The sequence below is a fragment of the Cetorhinus maximus genome, chromosome 5, assembly GCF_964194155.1.
Source record: "Cetorhinus maximus chromosome 5, sCetMax3.hap1.1, whole genome shotgun sequence".
In the NCBI taxonomy this organism is placed as follows: Eukaryota; Metazoa; Chordata; class Chondrichthyes; order Lamniformes; family Cetorhinidae; genus Cetorhinus; species Cetorhinus maximus.
Window position 1 is genome coordinate 6,977,638 of NC_135883.1, and position 21,052 is coordinate 6,998,689.

Here is a 21,052-nt window from a genome sequence, read left to right on the forward strand (position 1 = left end):
TCAGTTTTAAGCTTTCCAAAAAAACTATCTGGTGCAGTATTTTTTTTTGAGAAAGGGAGGAAGTAATAACTTCCTCTTTCTGTATCCACCCCCCCTCCCTCCCCTCCCCTCCCCCTTGCATCCTTCGGCGTGCTTGCTACACGCCTGATGCGTGAGTGGCAGCCGCCTCTCCTCTGCCATTTGACAGGAGGCTCTGAAGCTCAGCCCAGCAGCAGCATGACGTTCCCCCTTCGGGTCATGTCCAGTCCATGGTAATGGCTGGGTCCCTGCCTGCCTGCCTGCCTGCCTGTGAGGGACTCGGGAGTCCGGTGTGCTGGTGATTGGGTTTAAAGTGTCGAAGGCATGAAGTGGACGGGAGAGCTGCCGGGCGATAGGGGCAGGCAGGAATAGCCTGGGTTATTGGTACAAGCATCCTGAGAGAGAGGGAGGGAGGAGGAGAGAGGAGAGAGGGAGAGGGGGGTGGAATGCAGAGGGCAACTCAGCCAGCGGAGTCGGAGCTCTCGGTTTGCTGCTTTGCAGGTCAGTTACAACACACTTAACAGATTCCTCCATGTGAAATGTGTTTAATAACCAGGGAAAGCCACTTAACTGAGAGTCCACCTCGAAAGGCAGGTTACCCAGGGCAAGTGGGGAGGATTCCTCACCCCACACACAGAGAGGAGAGAGAGGGAGAGGGAGAGTGAGTGCAATCCCCTTGGCTGCAGCCCTTCCTTAGGCTGTACACATCAGGGAAACTGACCAAACATGTGTCCACTCTCCTTCCTGACTTGATGCAGCTTTTTTTATCCCCCCACCCCGGGTACGCTTCTCCTTCGCTGTTTGCTACGTGCTGTTCGGTGAGAATTTAGCATCCAATGGCTCGAAGGTCGGAGGCTCCTTTTCAGGATTGTTTTTTTTTTTGGCTGGAGCGAAGCGAATGGGCTTTTTGCTGCTTCAGACACCGAGCCCTGGGCTCAGGGGGTGGGGTGTGTGTGTGGGGTGGGGAGAGGAGGATGGTGATATTACAGATCCGTTCTGGCGGACGGATTTTCATCAGTTTCAACACACAAATGATTTTTTTTTTGTTACGTAGGGGGTGGGAGAAAGAGGGCGATTGCTGCTCTATACTTGCTCTATACTGCTCTCTATACTGCTCTATACTGCTGGCACCAGGCTGCTAGAGCGAGAGAGGCACATCATGGTGTGGGTGTTGCGCTAACTCGCCTTTTTCACTCCTATGCCCATTGAATTCGAGAGGTAGCGTCCACTGCAGGGGGCACATTGCCAAGGTGCTGGGTTCCTTGAGGAGGATGTTAAAGGCTGGGTGGTTAATTTGCCATTTCATGGCACTGTAATAACTCTGCTGCTCAGCCTTCTCTCCACATCCGTCAATATCCTTTCAATGTGGAGTGTGCACTTCCTTAACCTAAACTAAAAGCAACATACCGCGGATACTGGAAACCCGAAATAAAAACCCAAAGGGCTATCTATGGAAAAAAAAAACTCAGCAGGTCTGGCAGCATCTGTGGAGAGAGAGAGAGAGAGAAACAAGAGTTTCAGGTCCAATATGACTCTTCTTTGGAACTCAACTTTGTTAACCGTTTGATTTGTAGGGTAAAAAGTTGAACAGGTTTCCCCCCCCCAGTTACCATCTATTCTCCTATCTAAAGTTGAAAATGTTTAACTGTCATAGCTCCTCAGTTAGAAATTCTTTTTCAGTGCAGCAGTTTAGTGCATTAAAATACTTATTCCAAATATTGTGCTTTTTTTTCCCCTCCATGTTATGGTTTGTGTACAAGTATTTAAATGATTACACTAATGATGCCAAAAAGCACAGTTGTATATATGTTGGTAAGCCAGAGGCTCCACTTGCTCAGTGTTCTCTCGAACTACCTTTTGGGGATTTTGTTTCCAAAGTTTTTTTTACTGATAAAGGGAAACATTGGCTGTGGCTGTATCTTTTTTTTCCCGACAACTAGTCCAGCAGCAGGAATCCATGCATCCCTTTTTTAAAAAGGGAACTCTTATCTTGTGCAGCTACATTATGAGACTCCTAGGTAATGACAGGGTATATATGCGGTGCAATACTGGATTTAGTGGTTTGGTAATTAAAATTGGCTGGATTAAAAAGGCAGTTCACTGACCATTAATTTTTGACTTGATTTCACATTACTATGATTTTGCTTCTCCAGCTGCGATGTATAACAGTATTTTTAAAAAAAAACTAATTTGAAGGTTTAGTACCCATTTTTAATCCTTTTCTGTTTCTTGCTGGGCGTCAGGTATTTCGGAAGGATTTAGCTAAATTTTTGGGCCGCACAGTTCATCTTCAGAAATAAACCAGAAGACGCAATGAGTAAAAGACTCCCGTAGTACACTTGTGTTCTGGTTAATTCTTGCCTAAGCTGCATTAATAGAACTTGCTACTAAACGCCCCCTCTATCGTATGACCCTTTACACCCACCGCAAATGTTTAGCTGAACATTGAGGGTATTTTCAATTTGAATCATCTATAATGACAGAGTTGAGCCCAAGAATTCAGATCAAAGACTAATTCTTGGTGCAGTATACCGACGTCTCTTGAAATGGAAACTTCTTTATAAAATGTTACCACGAAGGCAGTGTTCTTTATACTTCACAAAAATTACAGCAGCCGGAAGGCAAGATGTTCGACTTGCTGGCTAGTAGATTATAGGCATTAGTTATTTTTTAAGCTGACGTATGGCTGGGCAATTTTCTTGCAGTTAAGCTGTGTTTTGGTGTGGCATATGTACAGTATCTGTTGGTGAGTGATTATCAGCTTGTTTTCATGTGAATGGGAGCAGGTGACTACAAGTCACTGTGTAAATAGGCACGGTTAGTGTAATTAGGACAATGTGACCTGAAGCTGTGAGGCACCTGTAAATCCTGAACACACAAAGCACACACCTGAGCAATATATACTGCAGTTTTTAACCACAATTTATAACCCACGTTGGCAATATTAGCATTACTAGATAACCATCCTCCAGCACTTCGGAGGTGAATGATGATAAAACTGAGCTGTGTATATTTAAATTGAGTAGGAATATTTGATTGGCATGCTTTTTGTAGTGCAGTGCCACATGGATCAGTTCTGGGGCCAGAGCTATTTATAATCTATATTAATGGCTTGGACGAAGGAACCAAGTGTAATGTATCTAGGTTTGCTGACAATACAAAGGTAGATGGGAAAGTAAGCTGTGCAGAGGACACACAGACTGCAAAGGGATATCATAAGTTAGATGAGTAGGCAAGCAGGTGGTAGATGGACTATGATTTAGGAAATTGAGTTACGTCATTTTGGTAAGAAGAATGGAAAAGCAGAATATTTTTAAATAATGAGAAACTATTAAATGTGAATGTTCAGAGGGATCTGGATGTTCTTGTGCTAGAAAAACAAAGTTAAAGTGCTAGCACAGCAAGCAGTGAGGAAGGCAAATGCTATTTTGTCCTTTGACGAAAGAGGCCTTGCTGCAATTGTTTGGTAAGATCATCCCTGAAGAACTGTGTACAGTTTTGGCCTCTGTACTTAAGGTTCATTGGATTAATTCCTGGAATGCAAGGGGTCCTATGTCCTATGCCAGCATTTATTGCCCATCCCTAAATGCCCTTGAGAAGGTGATGGTGTGCTGCCTTTTAAACCATGGCAGTCCATGTGCTGTAGGAACACCCATAGCAATGTTAGGAAGAGTGTTCCAGAATTTTGACCCAGCGACAGTGAAGGAACGACGATACAGTTCCATGTCAGGGTGGTGTGTGACTTGGGCAGGAACTTGCAGGTGGTGGTGTTCCCATGCAGCTGCTGCCCTTGTCCTTCTTGGTGGTAGGAGTTTGTGGGTTTGGAAAATGAATGGGCTTATTCTGTCTGGAGATTAGCTCATTGGTGAGGTGATCTCACTGAAACACATAAAACTTTGCAAGAGCTTGACAAGGTAAATGCAAAAACATTGTTTCCTCTGGCTGGAGTGTCCAGAACTAAGGGATGTACATCTTCGTGTAAGAGATCAGTCATTTGGAATTGAGATGCGGAGAAATGTCTTCACTTAGAAGGTTGTGAATCCTGGGAATTGTCTACCCCAGAGGTTGTGGATGCTCAGTCATAAAAGGAAATCAAGGAATATGGAGATTGGGCAGGAAAAGGCATTGATTTCAAGGATCAATTATCATCTCAGTGAAATGGCAGAGCAGGCATGAAGGGTCACATGGCCTACTCCCGTTTCTATTTCTTATGTTCTTATTAAGACTTATAAGCCTGAGATTTTCCTTTTTTGGTACAGTTTATGCCAGAAATAGGGTTCATTGCAAGGTTATACAAAGCAAGAGAACTCTATTGTTTGCATCTAATTTACCTATCAGCCTATTAGCATAGTTTTATGTGTGGGTGGTGCATGAGTGATGGGAGCGTAAAATTGCATGCAAGTGAAACTTAAAGGAATAGGTGCAATTAAAGGGTATCTTAAAACTTTGGAACAGCTTCATAAAATTGTACAAGACATCCAGAACTATTAGTAGCCTTTGCTAATGTTGAAGAGGTGAGATTAGATAATTTAACCGAGTCTGGAGAGCTGAATCTAGGATCTCATTGGTGTGCATGGCTCAGCTATTTGTTGCCTGAATCAGCTGTGACTTGTAATTATGTGGATAGTAATTCACATAAATGCTTCCTCCTATGGTGGATTTTGTAATACAAATGTTAGTCACCGCTCATCAGCCCAAACCTGAATGTTGTCCGGGTCTTGCTGCATATGAATACAGATCACTTTAGAACGCAACTCCTCGGATACTAAAGCAGCACCACACAGATGCCAGGCAATTACTATCTTCAACTAGAGACAATCTAACCATCTCCTCTTGAGTTCAAATGGTATTACCATCACTGAATCTTCCATTATCAACATCCTGGGAATTACCATTGACCAGAAACCTAACTGAACCAGCTGTATTAATGCTGTGGCTACAAGAGTAGATCGGAGACAGGCAATTCTGAGAGTACGTAACTCACCACCTGACTCCCCAACGCCTGTCCACTAACTACAAGGCATAGGTCAGGAGTGTGATGGAATACTCTCCACTTGCCTGGATGAGTGCGGCTCAAACAACACTTGGGAAAGAGACCACTTGATTGGCACCCCATCCACCATCTTAAACGTTCACTCCCTCCACCACTGACAGTGGCAACAGTGGGTACCATATACAAGATACAATGCAGCAACCCATCAAGCCTCCTTTGCCAGCATCTTCCAAAAGCCCGACCTCTACTGCCTAGAAGAAGAAGGGCAGCAGATGCATGGAAACACAACCACCTGCAAGTTCTTCTCCAAGCCACACATCATCCTGACTTGGAACTATACTGCTGTTCCTTCACTGTTGCTGGGTCAAATTCTGGAACTCCCTTCATAACAGCACCGTGGGTGTACTTACGCCACATGGACTGCAGCGGTTCAAGATGATAACTCACCACCACCTGTTTGAGGGCAGTTAGTAATGGGCGATTAATGTTGGCATTACCAATGCTGCTCACATCGCATGGAAGCTAGAAGCTACATATATTCACACAGAGGGCCCTGTCCTTTGCAAACAGAAAGAACATGCCCTTGCAGTGTGCCTTTTTTCAACCAAGCAAAAGCTTGGGGTTCAGCCATTCTCTGGTTCATTCCCCATGGCAATGCCTTGACCATTCAGTTAACCTGCCTGGCTTGAATGTAAACAAAAGCTTGGCAGTTAACTGTTCCCTGATGCATTGTCCATGGCAATGCCTCTAGCAATCACCAGTCCACTCCCAAATCAAATAGCACCTTCTTCTCTTGCAGCATAAATTGTTGGTCTTGGTATTCTTGTGAATTTGTCCGGAGGAGTGCAAGACCAAAAGCTTTGACAGCAACACTTAAGTAGGGAAGTTTTGCTACAGTTGTATAGGGCATTAGTGAGACCACATCTGGATGGTGAATACTGATTCATTTTCAACCATTTGAATTACCTGTGGATTATTTTACATACACAAGTAATATGCCAGTGTCTGCCAGAGAAGTTAGTGAAGAAGGTTGCAAGGAAATAGTGCTCAGTAAAGTGCTCAACTATACCATGAATGGCTGATCTAAGGAGTGTGAAGATGAGAAACTGCAGTAGTACTTCACGTGTAGAAAGGAAATGAATGTAGATCAAGGCTGCCACCTATGGATTTTGAGGCACTATTCCTCCAAGGTTCAGAGAGAGATTGTTAAAGGAACTTCATTGAGGGAACATAGGGTTAATTCCTCTAAAAGCAGTAGCAAGAAGCTATTTTTAGTATCCAAAGGCAGAAAGAGCTGTGATGTGTATCTCAGAATGAGAAATGTTCCAACCAAGGTTCCTTTCATTCCATGGTCAAACCCAAGTAAATCTTGGGAGCAAGTACATGTTGATTTCTTTGAAATCAAGGGAAAAAGTACCTTGTTTTGGTCAACAGCTGTAGCAAGCGGATAAATGTTGAACCTTTGCCCAGTACTGCAAGCACTCCAAACTGTTGAGGTTTTGAAAGTTATTTTGCAAGATTTAGGTTGCCAGAGGCTTTGGTGTCAGATATTGGTCCACAGTTTACATCAGAAGAGTCTGAAATATTCCTGAGTAAGAATGGAGCCGTACACACTTTAATACCACCGTGTCACCCTGAATCAAATGGTGCTGCAGAAAGAAGTATAGAAATTGTGAAGAGGTCTTTGCAGAAGTATTTGCTAGGTGACGACAAGCTAGGCAGTAATTTCCATGTTTCTCCCTGATACAGGCTAGACTTACAGAATAACCTCGCAGCCTAAGACAGGTTGCTCACCTTAAACATGCTTCCAGGACAAGACTTAGTTTGCTTAAGCCTGATGTTAATAGTAAACTAAGAGAACAGCAAGTGAGTCATGACACACTGGGCATGAAACAGAGAGTTTAGTGTTGGTCAGAAGGCCATGGTGAAAGACCACTGAGGTGATAAGGAGAAGTATGTGTTTTGAATTATTGTAAAGAGACTAGGCGTATTCACATATCTAGTGAAGATTGGAGAGAGACTTCATTGGTGCCATGTAGATAATTTGCATAAGAGAGGAAACCTGATAAAGGGACAGCATGAGAAACCTCCTACAGTCCAAAGTGAAAGTCTGGAAGAAAGTGAAAGTCACAAAGACACTAAAGTTTGCCAGTATCTCAGAATCTGCCAGTAGAGCAATGTGAGTCAAGAGTCTTTGATTCAGACAAATCTATCCGTGTCATAGACCCAACCATTAAGTGGAATTTGTAGTCAAAGTTCAGATTTGACACAGTCAGAGATGTTGAGAGAACAGAGTCAAGCTAATGGGAAATGGAAGAAGATACCCAGACAGGAAGAGAAAGAAACCAGATAGGTTAATTGAATGTATATAGGAAGGAAGAAGAAAATATTTCTGTTCATTATTTCTTGTCAAATGATATTTTCGTTAAATATATACTGGTGTTAAGGAAATTTTTTTTTAACATCTAAATTACTCTGGCCATTTTGGTCCTATATATGTGTTAGTTGTGGTTGCAGTTAAAAAGAAATATGCAACCCAGCCTGTTAAGTTTCAGGGAATGTTGATGTTGGCTTAGTCATACAGTAGTCTGGAAATTTATGTACATATATTACTTTACATTTTAATGTACATTTTTTGAACTGGGGAGGGAGTGTAGCGTATTGTAATAGCTGAGCATTTTGTTATATTGCTCAAGTTAGTTCATTAATGGCTGCCGACAGTCAAGCATGTTAGTCTGAGTGCAATGCACAACAGCAACTGCCTTTGTCTGTTCTACAATGCAATAACTTAACTAATCTTTAAGCTTCTTTCCCAGGACCTCAATACTTTGGAATTCCTTAAGGTCTAAAGTATTCCCTTCTTTATATAATGTACAGCTTTTTAGAAAGAAAGGTTTGAGGTTAATTAATTACAGCTTCCCCATTTACTTCTCCTCTCCAACTCTTTTGACGATCTCCTAGAGTCTTCAGCCTTCATTTTGGGTTCACTACTTGACAAAAAATAATGCTGATGTAAAATTCTGATGTGATTTTATTGCCAAAAATCAATGTGATGTCAATCTAGATGGACCAAACGTGGTTGTAGCAAATGGAAAAAATATATTTTTTCTCCTCCAGTTTGCTGGAGCATGGTTGGTCATGTGGGCACAGAAGTACCCCATACACGTGACTGTTTCATGAGTTATCCTGGACATTGTGCCATCAGAGTATTGAAATGTAGAAGGCATTGCAGCTGAACATTGTAATGATTGCATCTGACATGCACGTTCCAATCAGAATTTCTATATCAAAAACAGAAATACCTGGAAAAACTCAGCAGGTCTGGCAGCATTGGTGGAGAAGAGTACAGTTGACGTTTCGAGTCCTCATGACCCTTCAACAGAACTAAGTAAAAATAGGAGAGGGGTGAAATATAAGCTGGTTTAAGGTGGGGGGGGGGTCGGTGATTTAAACCAGCTTATATTTCACCCCTCTCCTATTTTTACTTAGTTCTGTTGAAGGGTCATGAGGACTCGAAACGTCAACTGTGCTCTTCTCCGCCGATGCTGCCAGACCTGCTGAGTTTTTCCAGGTATTTCTGTTTTTGTTTTGGATTTCCAGCATCCGCAGTTTTTTGTTTTTATCTCAGAATTTCTATATGTTGAGCCAAGAGTATTTGTGCTCGATCATTTCCCCCTTGTCCTACTTGAGGGGCATGGAGAATGAGCAATTTGTCTTGTGGCTTACCTTGTTTTTAGTGTAGTTTACCAATGTTATTTAGTCCTGGATAAATGAAATGGGAGTTGAACTGAAACAAGTATAGGCATTACCTGTGTATTCAAATTATTCATTTGGTCTTTGGTTTGACCAGCCTCTAACACCATGTTAGTGAGCATGGCGACATTGAGATAAGAGTAGGTTGGCAATAATTGCATCATCTAGAATCATTGCCTATAGGTGATGAACAAGCTTGGATGTGGAGAAAAGTGAAAAAGTTGTGGAAGCCTATTCATTTTTCAAGCTCAAATGCCTCAAAGCACTTTGATTTCTGTAAAAAATGATTTGAATTTTTTGTCTGGAACTGTACATTGCTTTCCTTTATAACTCTTCCTGGCTATAACTAAAGTGCATATAATAAGTGTCATTCCAACCCTTCACTGCAATTTATCTGTAATGTAGCATTTAATTTATGCCGCTGTTAAATATCTAAGCCTAACACTGTTGCTTTTATGAACGGAAAACAGAAATAATTGTTTTTTGCACAGCCTTCCTTAATTCCAGGAAGATGCATTAGTTTTGCTGAATTACAGCCTATGGGGGATTGTATCTACAGGCGAGATTCAGCTGAAAGACTACTTGCTGTTACATTCAATGCCACATGTCCAACCGTCCATCCCGTCACTGTTGCTGAGGAAGTTATGTAGAGAACCCACACCTTTTCTTCTGTACCTGCCGAGTACTGTGAAATCTTTCGGCTCCTGCTAAATATCGCTGTGCAGTGATAAGTATATTTTAATTCCAACGTTGCCACCTTGCAGATGACTGTCCTCCGACGGGCAAACCTCTCCACCCCTGGGTCATTCAGCAAGGAATCAACAGCTGAAATGGACTGAAATATGTCTGTCTTATCTCACTTCAGAGGCCTGGATTGTGCTGGGAAACCTGGTTGCCCCCACTCACTGATAAACCTTTTTGAAACCCCGTTTGAAATTTGCGGTGCTGAAAATTTGCCATATATTTTTTTAGTATCAAAATTCTTTTGATGGTTTCCAACATCCAACAGTGACTGTGCCTGCCACTAAATGATGACCACTCTGCTATGTTACGGTAACTTGGTAAAGCAAATTCTCTCGCGTTGAATCCTGGGATTATTGAGTGCTTTGGGTTTAGCATTCTGCACACCTCTGTTTAGAACTAGCTCCATTGTTTTATGGTGACTGAATAAGCATAAATGTTTATTGCATAGAGTGTGGACATTTTCCATTATTTTCGCTAGGTGTCTGTGATCGCATTCCTTCCATTTTCCTGTAAGAATTGCAAATTATTAGCCTTGATATGCAGAAAGCATTGAAGGAAAGAATTAGCTGAATTACAGCCTATGGGGGATTGTATCTACAGGTGAGATTCAGCTGAAAGACTATTTGCTGTTACATTCAATGGCACATGTCCAACCGTCCATCCCGTCACTGTTGCTGAGGAAGTTATGTAGAGAACCCACACCTTTTCTTTTGTACCTGTCGAGTACTGTGAAATCTCTCCTACCTTTTCTATCCCCGGCCATCCTAAGTTGCCTCCTAATCACTGACGTACTTCCGTGGCTAATTAGTCCACAGCAAGATCTCCCAAATATTAAGATAAATGGCCAGTTAATTCGTTTCAATGATATGGTTGAGGGTGGGGGAGAAGGGGTTGACCAAGAAGGGATTGAGAGAGAATTACATTGACATTACAATACAAAGCAGGCCATTTAGCCAAACCTATCCATGTTGATATTTAACTTCCACGTAAGTACTAGCCTTAATTGCATGTGCCCATACTGCTTCCATATCTCTCCTCTTTGCTTCAGCCACCTACACTTGATTGTTGACGGCCTCTCTGCTTCACTTGCTAACTCTGCTGGTGTGTTACACAGCCTCTGAAACTTCAGCGCATAACAAAGTTGCTCTCCGTGCTAAACCTCTTATATTAAATCTTGTGTTTATGTTTTCAAGCCCTCAAAAATCAGAAACAGCCTGTTTATATCCTGTTCCATTCATTGACAATTTTAAAGACCCATAAATCTCTTGCCCCAATTTCTCAAAAATCTGTCTTCATATTTGCTTCAGAAGTGTTTGAAAATGTAATTTGTTGCGGATATTCCTGCTCTAACCTATTTCTCCTTACGTTTTGTGACCTTTTGGTAGTCACCACCCTTCCTTTTACAATTGCCACTGCTTAAACTCCAATTAAACCACTCTGCTTTGAATTCCCAGTCTAGCCCAATTACTCTTTTTGAAGTACCATTTTCATTCGTTCTTAACTCAGTTACCAGTTGATTTTGTAATGTGTTCTCTGCTTAAACTTGTGTATTCGCACTATTATCTCTACTAGTGGATAATTAATACATGGCAGATTTACAAAGGCAGTTTCCATTATAAATGTGGGTAAAGGAATTTATGATGTGAATATAAATTTAGGAGTAAATTTCATGAATTAAAAATGGGGACTAAATTATGTCTGCGCACTCTGGCTTGCTTTCTCTTGGCCTCTAATCCTGCTTCACTTGAAGATTATGTTTGGCCTTCACTCCCTGTGTGCAGAGCCACCGGATGTTGACTAATATGGTCATATTGCAGTATTTTCACTGAAAATATTTCTGAAGAGCATGACAACAATGGAGAAAGGTAACTCCCAAAAAGACGTTACACATTTGCAACCATGTGTACTGCCTCAAATGCATCGTAGTGCTCTAATCCAGAAAGCAAGTTGGTGAAAGATGGAACTGGAGCCAATCTTGGTTTCCACAATTTGCCGAGTTACACATTAAAAGTGTAGCTCCCAACCTGACAACCACAGTTTTAGTCTGTGTATTTATAAGGGCTCGAGTGAATCCTCAGTTAATGCCCAGCGCCTGCATGCATTTAACATGCATATGCATTTTATTAACAAATCAATAGAAATTTTTGGTATTATTGTGCATCATTATAAATCAAGTGTCCACAATAAACTGCTCAGTTGGCGGGATACCAGGTGTCGTGTTTATGAAGTAATGGATGCTGTAAGTAATTTTCAGTCAGGTCTTCTGGATGTTTATTCTGAAAAATCTTTGTATTGTCAGGAAATCAAAGCTATTTGTTTACCTTTCTTGTATTTGGGCATTTTCAGTTCTTGATCATATATGCTCTTTTAAATTGTGAAATCCTGAAGGGATAAAGCCAATAGTTGAGAACACTACCAGGGTAAGAAGAGTAAATGTGTAAATCAGGAAGTAAAAATTAGGTGATGACAAACTTGGATTTCAAAAGGCTGAAGATTGTAGGAGGAAGGACAGATTTAGGTAGAGGAAGAGAGGTCCAACTTTGAGATCTTAAGAAAGGAGCAGACTGGAGCAAGAGCGTGTGTTAATAGTCTTCAGTACCGTGGGTTTGTAGAAGTTGGAAGAACATGTAAATTTCAAGTTTTGAAGGAACAGGGACAGTTCAGTGAAGCACCAACTATAAAATTATAGTGAAGATTAAAGTGAAGAAGATGGAGTGCAATTGAGAAAAGCAGTGGAGTGCCTCTTCAGATACAGGAGTAATATGGAACTCATTGTGTTCAAGGCTTCATAGAGTGTTTAGAGGAAAAGTAGTGTTTGACACAGAAGACAAAACAGGAGTGGGAGTCTCTTGTCGTTTGAAGTAAATTTTCCAGATCAGTTCTGCCAGGGTAGTTTAACATTCAGCCCGATGCTGATCAGAATGAATTGTACTTCTTGATAGCTGGACTTGAATTTACAGTTGTGTGCCACTAAGTTGATCAAGACCTTAGGTAAACAATTTTCATTGTAAATCATACTTTACTTTGCGCAGGCTATCATAATGTATAACAAATCAAAGAAATTACTCCACTTATAAAATGGGAAGATAGCAATTGTTCTAAGGGAATGAATTTAAAAAATACACCCTCCTCTCAAAAGAAGTCTGTGAAGAGAATATGTTAAAGCAATGTAAAAGATTACTTAACATATGAATTAAAATAATATGCAAAAATATTTATGGCTAAATTGGTGTAAAGCGGGTGTCAGATTGTTTTGTCAGATTGCTAAAAAGAAAGATCAGAAATGCTATATATAATACATTAAATTTTTAACTCTGCTGTGTTGCCATGGTTATGAAACATCGTGTGGCAGCACGGAGGTTAAGATTATAATAATTTTTTTTACCTTTGTAGTAGGAAGGGTGAGATGACTACACAAAAAATTTTCACTTGGAGTGTTTCAACAAATGGAAGACAAATTCTTGAATATTACAGTTCGTGAAGAGCCAGACTGAAAAGGTCTTGATTTTAACATTTATTTTCACCATTTTGTAATTGAAATCAAACCAAAAAAAAAAAAATTTTAGATGCATTTATAAAGTGTAGTGTCCAGGAAAAATCATGTCAACTTGGTAATCATGGGGTTTGGTGGTTTTGTTCAGTTCACCTGTTCAGGAAGCAGTGTTTCTCAGCCTTGCCTACTCATTAAACGTTCAACATTTTAAATGTGGAACGGATGCTTTGCCAACGTGAGCATCCTAGCACATGCAGAGCTTCGTTCCCAAGAGGACAGTTAAATGTTTCAACTAGCCAGGAGTTGAACAGTGGAAACAGGGTGGAACCTGAACCACAGCTGCCTGTCTCAAGAAAATAACTGCACTGTAGGTGGACATGAAGATTGGCTTGAGATAATTCGGGATTGTTCAAAAGGGGGAAAATGTCTCGTGCAATGCCAGTCAGTAGGTGGACGGGCAGTGGGAGAAGGATAAAGTTGACCTCGTTTTGCCTCCCAAGAATGAGTTGATAAACATTGGCGTTCTGTTGATTGTGATAGGTGGGGAATATTGACATAAAAAATGGAAATTGTAATTATGCCAATGAGAATTTCTTAAGCACAGTTTTGGTCATTTTAAAATCCAGCAGCCACATTGTCATGGACCAATAGTCAGGAAGAACAATCTGTTCGGAAATGATTTTTGCAGATCGCTATCTAATTGATGGTGTGTAAAACTGACCTGAAAATATCACCAAGAATCATTGCTTGCAATTGGAGCTTATTTATGATTCCTGCTCTGAGACCAGATGGACAGTGCATGAAGAAATAGGTCTTGCTGTGGGATTGTGCAAGAGCGCCATGTATTGCCACTTGTGCTATATTTGGAGAAGCATTTCTGCAGAATTAGCCAGAGGCACTTGGGTGTGATTGACTCCACTTTGTTTCTATTGTGGGGTGGATTGCACAGCACTGGAACACAACAAAAGCAATTTACAGATTACGTCCATGTAATTGTTTCAAAGCCAGGCTTTGTGATTTTTAACCCCGGTTTTAATCCCTGCATTTGACAGAATAGGGCGAAGAGGGGTAGAGTCCCTGTACTCTGTGTGCACTATTGCCACTATTCCAGCTCCTGAATTTCAGGAGACTTGAAGTCCTCTGCCTCGGCAGTCAGGTCTCATAAGCATAGTCAAAGGTTGGTGTCTGATGATGTCATGTGGACTCCAACATGACTTTAACCTTGGGCTGGGTAAGGTGCACACAGTACTGACCACACCAGGGAATGCTGCTTTGAAACAGATCCAAGGCTGCAAAAGGCCCAGGCAAGTACATTTTTAAATTCTTCTTGGGTTTTCTTTCTGGGATGGTGTAATATAAGGGGTTAACATGGTGTCCCAATACATGCAAGATTGGATCCAGGCACCAGTCGACCCAGTCGACCTAGATGCACAGACATTATCTACTGAAGGGAGTCGGAGCCGCACTGTCAGTTATTGTGAAGGAAGAAAAACAAGTATCATAAACAAACTACCAAGAGTCCTTGAAACAAAGTTAGGAGGTCTGTTATCAGCGCATGAGACAGGCTCTAGTCACGCTATCTGTTGTCTGTTCAGATGACTAATCGCCAGATGGGCTACTCAAGGTTTTTGCGTAATTACTCGGCGAGTAGCACATATATAAGCCTGGAAAGTCCCCAGTTTGATGAGTCTGCTCCGGGTCGAGTTGATCGCCGAGCGTGGGTCACAGGTGACGTTGCCGCGGGACTGACGGCTCCCAGTCCTGATAATTCGCGGAACACGACCATAGTTAAGCACACCAGACCCGTTGTGAGTTCGGACCTGGTCTCTTCCTCTTTTAATCTCAATAAATGATATATTAGTAAGCTAGTCTCTTGTACTTTGTTTCTGCATCAAACTACCCGCCTGCGAACCTGATCCGTGAAATTTCTTGGAACATTTTGGCGTAGTCGGCAGGATCAATCGCAATTGAGGAGGGATTTTGATGCGAAACAATGTTTGGGAAGAGGAATAAGAAACCAGAAGGGCAGGCCGAGGCGGTTGCGGTCCCAGGATGGCAAGGGCCGTGGCATAGTGTAGCGGCCTGTTTGCGGAATGGTGGGGGGCGACCGGAAAACTGGGAGGCCGAAGGCGTAGGAACCACCCCAGGGTCGCTGCTGTCCACCCTGGAGAAAATCCCGGTCCCCTCAAGGAACCCCTTGCCAGGGATCCAGAGGCGGATGTGGGCTTGTGCGGCGGCTTGTAAGCAGCAGTCTGACAGGCGTCAGAAGTTGGAGGCTGAAATAGCAACCCTTAAGCATGAGCAGGGGCTCAGTAACGGGGATGCCTCCGTGTTAAGACAAGAAATTATAAAACTAAAGGCAGAAATAACTGCACTAACGGAATTAGCAGGGCGGGCGATCACATATTTGTCGTCTAGTAAGCGGAAGAGTGAGCGAAAGCGCCCGCGATCCGTGAACCCCACTCAAATAAGGGCGTTTGTGGCGCAGCTAAATAATGGGGCCGGCTGGGATATTGACCACTGGGACGGGAATATATGGGAAAATTCGGATGATAAGAGAGGCAGAGGCGCTAAACGCCGGTGCCGGGCCCCGTCAGGGGAAGATGAGCGAAAAGACCAGTAGGGAATTGGGCCGAGCCCCGAAGTAGACCTACCATGATGACAAAATAGAAGGAGGGATTGAAGTGGAAGGGTATGTGCAAGTGACGAAGGCCCCGGGAGGGGGGGAAGTAGAGTGCGACATGACTAGGTGGTCCGAAATGAGAACCGGCCATACGGCCAATCGGTGGAAGGGAACTTAGAAGAAGGCCCAGACCCTCAAGAGACATGAGCCCGCGTCTTCTCGTTGCCACAGGTCCGGACGATGGCGTGGCTACGACTCCTGAACGTGATATTAACTGCTGGGGTCCTGGTACAATGTACGCCACACCCCCGGTTGACGGACGAAAGCCCGCAATTGGAACCAATGGTTGGCACGGGCGGCACCCCCGAACATATCATACAATGGAAACAAGATAAACAAGAGCGAAAACAGGACAATTTCACATGCCCCCCCCGGACAGGCATGCGATATCATGAATATTACCAGTGACTGTACACTATTTAGATGCTCCAAAAATTGTAATAAATCCGGCCGGGGCACTACGTGTACGGTAGTGGCCCCCAACTGTACGCTAACTATTTATGCCCAGGTGACTATGTGTTATTGGAACAGAGCCGTGAAACGGTGTAATGTGGAGAATGGTACTAAATGGACTACTACTACCACAGATGGAGAAATGTGGATTGTTAATGGGACAACAATCACTGGGAGAGGCCAAATGGCTTGGTTGGTCAAGGGGTGGCCTGGCGTTGCGCCTCCCCGGACAACTGTCCCTGACATACGCCACACCCACTTGGCCCCCATAGCATCGACTTGTCAGACAATGGCCAGCACTGCCGCACGAACCAATGTACATTGGCAAGTCCGACTGCCAGTCATACCCGAATGTAACCCTAAACGACGACGACGAGCATGGTACGATACATTGTTAGGAGGGGCAGGGACAGTAATGGGGATATCCAATGCTATAGACTCTGAAGTAACCCGTACTAAATTATCCAATGCGGGGCAAGCAACTGCACAAGGCCTGTACACTATTGGCCGATGGATGCCGTCGGCCATGATGACACAGAAAGAAACTGCACGAATTTTGCTGCATTCCTTAAAATGGGAATTGGACGTGTGGGATTCGACTCAACAGCTGTTCCAAAATCTTACTGCACAGCTGAACTGGACATTTTGCGGTATCCAAATGCTGCATGCCCATTTGCAAAAGGAACGATTTTTACGAATAGTCACTTCACCTAATGCTCAGGCCTGGAACGTATCTGAGAGATTATGGATGAACACCTATCCGGACAAAACATGGTGTAATGCAACGCTGTGTAAAGGACATTTTGTAACCTTGAATGTAACTGATTTTGTGACTGTGTGCCGATATTATGTATTGCCGGTCATTACCTCTAATGGCAAAACAAAAGGGGATTGGTTCAGTCCGGACACCAATCTTGCAGTGGCAGGTATTGCTGCACCCTTGGAGTATTTCGCTAGAGCGTTTTAAACAGGCCCTCGATCGCTCGGAAGAGCTAAAGCAGATATTGCAACAACATCAAATCAATGTTACCCGGGTGACTGTGTCCACCTTTATACATGGCCAAAGGGTAATACACGCTGCTCGTGTAGTAGAGGTGGAATCCGCCCATCACTGGTGGGATCTGCTCAATGGGCTGTCAACTACGGCACGACGTTCTCTATTTCCTCCGTTGTTCGGTATAATTGGAATTTTAGTGATTCTGACCTGTTGTAATATACTGACCTGTATGTATGTTTGCCATGTACGGCGGCAACTGGAACAAAACATGTACATGTTATAACAATGTATTGCTTATCATTATGTATTTGTATAATCGTTACATGTATTGGGCCAATCAGTGGAATGTAATATAAGGGGTTAACATGGTGTCCCAATACATGCAAGATTGGATCCAGGCACCAGTCGACCCAGTCGACCTAGATGCACAGACATTATCTACTGAAGGGAGTCGGAGCCGCACTGTCAGTTATTGTGAAGGAAGAAAAACAAGTATCATAAACAAACTACCAAGAGTCCTTGAAACAAAGTTAGGAGGTCTGTTATCAGCGCATGAGACAGGCTCTAGTCACGCTATCTGTTGTCTGTTCAGATGACTAATCGCCAGATGGGCTACTCAAGGTTTTTGCGTAATTACTCGGCGAGTAGCACATATATAAGCCTGGAAAGTCCCCAGTTTGATGAGTCTGCTCCGGGTCGAGTTGATCGCCGAGCGTGGGTCACAGGTGACGTTGCCGCGGGACTGACGGCTCCCAGTCCTGATAATTCGCGGAACACGACCATAGTTAAGCACACCAGACCCGTTGTGAGTTCGGACCTGGTCTCTTCCTCTTTTAATCTCAATAAATGATATATTAGTAAGCTAGTCTCTTGTACTTTGTTTCTGCATCAAACTACCCGCCTGCGAACCTGATCCGTGAAATTTCTTGGAACAGATGGGAGGAGCAGGAGTGCTTTTCTGGTCGCCACAAAGAATCTACGGTTATCCAAAAAAAATGGAGACTTCTAACCTAGGTTCCTTACAGCTCTTAAAGAGGAGGTTGTTTCATCCGTTGAGTCTTGTTTGGAAACGCATGCAGGTTCCACTGAAGGAACCTTGTGCTAAACTTGCACAATCTAATCACAGTGAACTCACATTTGTTGTGGGCAGGAGCTGGGAAAGTTTAAATTGTGGAGTTATTTGCTCCAATCAGTAAGTGAGTTTGAAGAAAAGCTACCTTGTCCCCTCAGATTTTTCAGGCGCTGTATTATATAAAGCCATTGTACGCAGTACAAATAGAAAGTCATCTCCAGTTAAGCAAGTAGCTTTATCTCCCAGGAAGTGACCTGCCCTTTGCATAAACTAAAAGATTTCATTCTGTTCACAGCATCTTCATTCAAATGAATACAATCTCAAGGGGTCAAAATACAAATTGGAGTCAGCTACGCACTAATCGATTGATCATTAAGTGCTGTTGTTTTAGAATGTTCATGTCACTGTAAGTGAAGTTGACAACGCTTTGTTCTGTATCCTTTGCTAATATAGGTCCAATATGAGCTATGGAAAGTTGCTGAAGTTACACTGCTTTCACTGAGGGTTCCATTGCAGCATGAAATGAGCCAAACTTAGTACTTTGGCAACACCTGCCAATGCAAATAGTATTGCAGTTCATTGGTGTTCATAGAGTGAAAGTTCAAGGAGGTTGTGCTACAAATATAGTTATAGTCGCCTCACTTATACCAATATGCAAGGAAATTTTCCTCTTGCTCTCCATCTGCCAATTTTCTCCTCATCTCTTCTCTCGTGATGGCATTTTTTGCTGAAGTACGATTTTATGGATGACATTTTTAAAAGCTTTGTAAAACAAGAAATTGTCAACCGAGTCAAACTAGGAGATGAAGAAGGGCCGACAAAGCTTAGTCAGAGGCGGGTTTTAATGAGTGTATCTAAGGAGGAGAGAAAGGAGAAGTGGCAGATGTTTAGAGAGGGTGTCCTACAGTGTATGACAACTGAAGACATACTTGCTAATGGTAAAGCGAAGGAAATGGGGTCTGCAAATGTGGTCAGGATAGAAGGAACAAATAGTTCTTGGAGGGTTGTAGACATTGTTGCCTCCCATTTCCTTTTGCTGTGCACAACCCATTTGTTGTGTTATGTGGCAAGTTTGTCCCCTGTGTGGTATATTCCCGATTGTTGTGCACCTGCCCAACTTAGACCTAACATTTGTTGTAGAACTGCAGAAGGTTACAGAGATAGGGAGGGTGCGGCCATGAAGTGATTTATACAAAAGAATACGAATGTTAAACCAAAGGGATGACGGGACTGGCAGTCTATGTAGTTCAGCGAGCACAGGCTCCGTGGATGAGGGAGATTTGGTATGTGATAGAATGGCAGTGTATTAGATGAGCTGAAGTTTATGGTACTGTCACCGGACTCATATTCCAGAGGCCCAGGTAATGCTCCGGGGACCTGGGTTCAAATCAGATGGTAAAATTTGAATCTGATAAAAAATCTGGAATTAAAAGTCTGAGGGATGACCATGAAACCATTGTCGATTCCAGAGAAGTACTCCTGCTCCACGAATGTCCTTTAGGGAAGGAAATCTGCTGTTCTTCCCTGGTCTGGCCTACATGTGACTCCAGACCCACAGAACAGTGGTTGACTCTTAATTACCCTCATTCAGAGGGCAATTAGGGATGGGCAATAAATACTGGCCTAGCCAGTGATGCCCACATCCCATGAACGAATAAAAAAAAATCATCCCACCTGAGCCCACAGTTGTTGTTAATAATGGATTTGTATAATGGATTTGTCCATCTGCATACATTGTCTTAAACAATGGATTAGTACAAGATGTATTCTTTATCTGAACACCTGTATTACACAAGTGCCTTATTCATTAGGCCCTGTACTTGACTTAATCAAAGACAGTTTGTTTTGATAGGCGTCTTGGCAATATGACGCAGTTTCTTCCCACAGACACTCTCATGGCATGTTTAAAATATGGATAGAAATGTTAGTAGAAAAACAGAAATAAATGTAATCCATCTCTCATCAACTATCTGATTAATTACGTATTGTTCAGTTACAGAGTAATTGAATTGATACTTCTAATAATCATCTGTTGCTGGTCGGTTGCTACTTTACTCATGGTTAATGTAATAAAATATTGCATAGTTTGGCAGCAGGTGTTCAAGTCACAACATGACTTCTTTTAGATAAGGTGTTAGTACAAAATGGTGGCTTGACCTTGTTAGCCTGTCGCAGAATACAGCCTCTTTTTATTTTAAAAAAAGGGCAAGTTAAGCAGGTAAGCAAAGTATATCAGATATTAGCAGCTCTACTAAAATAAAATCTAAAACCTAGGCCTGTTTACAAAGGCCTCTTTCCCAATGCTTAATTGAAGGAAACTGCAGCTCATTTAGGATTGGATATTAGACCAGCAGTCATAATCTAATTAAATGACAGAATAAGCTCAAGGGGCCGAATGCCCTACTCTGCTAGGTCATATGTTTGTATGTACATATATATGTAAGCAATCTGACAAAACTGAGATAGCGGAGGGGAAGAGAGAGTGGTGGAGAGGCAGCTCTGGAATGTGGAACCTGACCTATGTTTTTGATTGGTGGTACCCAAGGAACAGCACGCAGGTCAGGAAAATGAAGGGGACCAAGGATAGATTCTTGGTGGACTTCAAAGCAAGGATCCCACTAAAATGTGGCACCGCACTGAAGGGTTCTCAAAATTCCCACATTTTTCATATCATCAACAAGGATATGACTTTTGGACTTTTATGGCAGAGGACCCAACTGCTGAGTTGGAGGCTAGGCCCATGAAGGCCTGGGACTGGACATGCCCGGGCTTGTTGAGTGCAGTGTGGATTGTTGCCTGATACCAGACAACGAGAGGAGACAGAATACGCGTTCTTCCCTTTGAAA

The 21,052-nt window shown here is 42.7% G+C and overlaps 1 protein-coding gene across 1 annotated transcript in view; it reads left to right on the forward strand.

The window, feature by feature from the left end:
• Positions 1–232: 232 nt before the first annotated feature.
• Positions 233–21,052, forward strand: part of dtnba (dystrobrevin, beta a) — a 461,468-nt gene continuing 440,648 nt past the window's right edge. Inside the window, exon 1 of the mRNA XM_078541481.1 lies at positions 233–519. The gene's annotated coding sequence lies outside the window, so the exon portion shown is untranslated. The remainder of the gene's footprint in view (positions 520–21,052) is intronic.